At 38.4% G+C, this 5000-nt stretch overlaps 1 long non-coding RNA gene across 1 annotated transcript; it reads left to right on the top strand.

Moving 5' to 3' along the window:
- Positions 1 to 514: 514 nt before the first annotated feature.
- On the top strand, positions 515 to 3119 carry LOC138038017 (uncharacterized). Its single transcript, XR_011130164.1, has 2 exons — positions 515 to 673; positions 1860 to 3119. It is a non-coding gene; the product is annotated as an uncharacterized lncRNA (long non-coding RNA).
- Positions 3120 to 5000: the final 1881 nt, after the last annotated feature.

The following is a 5000-nucleotide window of genomic DNA, read 5'->3' as shown; positions in this document are numbered from 1 at the left end:
AACAGCTTTACAAAAATAAAACGTTTTCTTTGGTGTTTTTATTCTCAGCCATTGTTACAATTTCGTCTAATGATGCATTTGATAGCTTTTTATCTGTTTGTTAACTTCGCTGCTTTTGTTGGCTTTTTCAAGGGTTACTTTTACCGACTTGCTCGGTTGCATTGACAGTCTCAAGGTCCACCGCAGCTAAAAATTCGTTTTCATCTTCATTGTCCAAGTCATAGAGAAAATGCTCATCTAACTCTTCGATAATACCCAAGGAAAAATTTGGAAATTCATCTGCCATTTCTGCGGATGATGGCGTGAGCTTTCGTTTGTTCCGTGCTTTGTACTCTCACAAAGCACGCTGTTTAAACCAATGAGAGCGCGCGTTATATAGAAACTTTATTATAAAACCGACAGAGCTGAAAAACGACTACGCATGCGCCAGATAGGGAGCACAAATCGTGCATGAGACGCGAAGTGTCCATTTCGATCGTTTGATCTCGTCTTCTGCCTGTGTCACTTTATAACTCTTGACGGTGTGAATTTTGGAAGTGAGATCGTGGTGATTTAATTTAAGGAGACACATCAGATCTGTGTAATATATTTGTGTGGAATTTTTGGGCCTTGAGATCCAAACCCAGTTAAATTTGTTTGGGAATATGCGCTGCAGAAACTAACCGAGGCTACGGTGAGTGTTCCATATTTGTTTTTGAAGCATGAAGTGTTCACAACGTTTGGTTCAGTTTGCACACTAGGGTATTGCCCATGCAATCTCTACAGTTTTCATCAACAAGATAATTTGGGCAGGGTTTTCTGAAATCACCTTTACAATCAGTCATACATGTATTTACAATGCGTTAATTAAACGTAACATGTTCTAAGAGCATTATTTGAAAGTTGTCAACCTTCTCCTTGAACCAAGGCAGCAGTTCATTTAGAGTGCTGCCACTCTGCAATAGCCACTTAACCTCCTGACTGCCCCCATAAAGGCAGCTGTCTAAAAGAAAACACCTTGCCAACTTGTAAAGTTGGAATGAACACAAGTACTGGCCAGAACTACATAGTAAATATTGAAGTTCTTTTGTCCCTGTCTCAGGGCATTTCTTCAATTAAAAGGTAAATTGGTTGCAAGACTGGCCTCTGAGATTACACTCAGAAGAAGTTCTAGTTGCACAGTAGTGTGATCAATAACATTGTTTAATTTATTGCCATAGTGAGGCTTGATTACAGAATCATAAATACTTGCCCACCAAAATACCCTGTGCAATCAACTGATACACCCATGTTCGGGAGACTGTTGGCCTGTTAATTAATGGAACATCCATATATTAGGAAAAGAACAATTTGTTAAATAAAAGTGCAAAGTCCAGGCCCTGCTTCCTGTTAATCCTAGGATTATTGACGGGGAAATACTGCTTCAAAGTGGCACCCAAGTGACTTAATTGTAGTCTAGCTTCCACAATCGCCAAATAATAATGATCTATCATTATTGTAATAATGCAACACACTTGGTGTCAACATCTATGTCAAAACTTGGAAGATGGTATTTTTCTTTCCCCCTTGACTGGCCATTATTTGCAAATCTATGTTCAACCCAACGTCAAATTTAAGAACATGTGTTAAGGCAAACAGTTAAGGGTCATTGGTTTATGTGTGGGTTATAGTATGTTTGTATGGTTAGCTCATCATGTTTTCTTTGTCTTGGTTGTGTAATAAGAATGACTTTTTGTACTAATTTTCACAGCCCCATAAAAACTGATATGTGCAGTTTCCTGTGTCTGGGAAAATAATAATATCATTATGATATTGTAGATTATAGCATTGTAATATGTATCTCATGGACAATAACATTCATTTTCGTTTTTTGTCCTTAGGGAGATGGATCCACCTGGTATTATTTGCGGCAGTTTTGTGAAATATTAGCTCTAAAAGGAGCGAGGAGAAATTCAGCCTTTTTTTCTCAGCAATAAACCACAATAATCTTATTGAGTTCACTTTGTCCATGTTGGTAGTGTGGAACAAAAGACTGGATAAAGTCACTGAGAAATCCAGACAATGCTGTTGAGTTTTAAGCAGTTTCTTTAGTACTCTTCACATTGTCAAACTTTTCAGTTTCTTCTTAGAACTGAATACCAGTCCTTAACCTTTTTTCAGTTATGAACTTTTTTGGACCAGCACAGAACTTTAAGATGCCACTTTTTTAAATGTTGTACTTATAAAACAAAATGGGGACAACATATTCAAGCAAAAACATCACAAATGCATGTTGTTAGCACCTGCACGCAAACTTTGCGAATGCTTTTGATCTGATGAGTTGCCAACCCAGTAATGCTTCAGATACATGTAGTGACGTCGAAACCCAGAACACCTCCAAACACATTCAATGACAAGTTGTCAAAGAAAAAATTAAAATAAAAAACAAACATCTTCTTGAGCATTGGGACCCACATGGAATAGCCCTTGCATATGTGTATTATACTGATGACTGGATTCCATCTACTTAATATACAATCATCTTTTTAGGATAATACCACCTACGCCAGTTGGCAGATAATGCTAGAGTGAACTTCTTGCTATACAGCTGAAAATATTAATTTTGTGGAATGCCCCTTTCAGGGATGTTTCCTAGTTGTCTATGCTCTAAAGATTTTGTTCAAACTCATCAAGTACAATGTAGCATGCATGTGTGAAATGTCTCAAGTTTAAGTCAGTTTTGCAATCTGCACTGTGTTGTCTGAACTGATCCCTGTAAAATTTTTGTAGTTTCTTGTCAATTGTTTAACATGGAAAAAAAAGGATTTACTTTCTGAAAGAAAAATAACATTAATGACGTCTCTTGATCAAGTTGGGATCTGATGAATTTTTATTTTAAAAGGCAAGCAAATCAAGGGGCAAATTAATTTTCTCTGAGCTGTTTAATGTCATTAAGTGGGCTTTCCAGGATGAAGCACTTTTTTGCCTGCTCTCTGTGTATCATACAGTGTATAATCTTTTCACTGATTTATCTCAGTTTCTGTTTGGGCCGGCTTTCATCGCTCTTCTATAAATTTAACAAAAGATGCTGTGTAAAGAGCGAAAGATGTATTTTGCTTTCATGCTAATTATAAATTCGTATTAAAATTTGGAGAAACGTGGAGCTCAATTTTCCTAAGTTCTTGCATCTTTGCATACTCCATTTTAATATCGCTTTCAGCATGCTTGCCAAAATATCTTTTTGTAAGCGTGTCACCATTCACCACCCGGTCTATAATTCACCAGTTGTCTTCCTTTGTTGTTCAGAGTATTATAGAGAGTATCTGGAACGTCATAAGGTTTTTCAATGTCTCTTTACCAACACAGACAAAGAGGCATTGTCCTGTATCGCAACCACTCGGCGAACTAGTCTCCACCGATAAGTTCGAAGCTCTCATCAATTCCACCGGCCGAACATCGCCAAAACAGGGTTTAAGGGAATTTCTGGTCCTCCCAGAAAACCAACAACTTGCAAAAACCGTTCGAGAAACTTGCGACAAAAGCCAACACTGTCAAAAAAGTAAGCATTGCAGCGCTCGTTACCTCCATTCACCGTATAGTCACACGAAAGGTGCATTTACCGCGCGAAAACAATTTTTACACAATTTGTACACCACTTCAATTTTTGGAAAAACATCAAAACTCTTCAAAAATTGTGACAAGATCCTTATCTTTCAAACAGCGACCTTATTTTTTTGAGTTAATCAACGGCTGTCATTTTCCGGCGAACAAATAGTCTTTTTGAATGAGCGCGCCCTTGAGCCTGCGTTTCGTGCCGCGGATCAGTGACTTGCGCAGTCGTTTTTCAGCTCTGTCTATAAAACCAAATAAATTCAACAAAGGAGACTAATGTTGCGCATGCGCCTCATCACCCCCAAAATCCCTTGAATTTCTGTCAAATTCATTCGAAACGCGGGAATATGAGAAATGGCGGATGTAGTGCTGGCATCGTTAATATTCATCGCATGTTTCCAAAAGGACGGCATACAATGAATGCAAAGATGATGGGTCATTTGAAAGACTTGGGCATTACCGTATCTTTATGACTGATACTGGTTCAATACAACGGGAAATACGGCGACGGATTACAAATGAAGCGAAGATGGCGAGTCAAAAGTGTGGCGATGAATTGCAGAACTTGCAAGGAGCAGAGGATAGTTTTGCCTTCCTGGCGTTGTTTTTCCTTATTTAAGAGACTTCAACTCAGAATGGAGTGCTGTTTGATAATAGAGTAAGTCGGATTTAAATTGAAATGTGAGTTTACATTCAACGATATGGGTAAACTGGCGTTTGAAGCGAGGACAACGTTAAATCAGCTAACAAGATGGAGTCGAAAAATGGCAGCCCACTGGTGAAGAACATCTCAATTCGCTATAAAGCTTCCCAACCTTGAAATTTTGAACCACATGGTAGAAGTAGAGTCGGGAATTGCTCTGGAGAAGAAATTGGGCTGATTTTGAATCTTGAAGCGAACAGATTAAGCCAAGACGCAAGGCTTTATATACTTTACGAGTGCTCCAGATTATTTACATTTCCTTGGCAAAAAATATTTTAATTCCCTTTTTCGAGACTTTTGTCATAGGCCGTGATACCGGAATTCCCGCTTGCTGCAGTAAGCCCAACAACCAAAGAAAAGATTTGTGTAAAGAAATTGTCATTAAAAGTGGCAAGGCTCAACACAGCAGGTTTCGTGTGATACGGTGTTGTGTACAAAATGGCTCCAAATCTTATGATATCATCTCACTCTGCCCCATTGTGTCTTTGACTTGGCAAACTTTAACGTCTGAAAATTAAACCACTGAAAAAGCATTAAATTTGAAGCTTTTTTCAATTTGTATATTGTCATATTGCCCTAAGCTGCGAAAGTTTCAAGTTGATAAAATGACGTGCACAAATAATTCTAACTCGGAGAACGAAACTCAAGTCGGCAGCTCATGCGTTCTCGTGGCCAAATCTTAGAAAATAATTCGTGATACGGGAATCGCCTTTAACAGCCGACACAC

The sequence above is a fragment of the Montipora capricornis genome, chromosome 2 (genome assembly GCF_036669925.1).
Source record: "Montipora capricornis isolate CH-2021 chromosome 2, ASM3666992v2, whole genome shotgun sequence".
Lineage (NCBI taxonomy): Eukaryota > Metazoa > Cnidaria > Anthozoa > Scleractinia > Acroporidae > Montipora > Montipora capricornis.
This window is presented reverse-complemented; position numbering and strand designations above follow the sequence as displayed.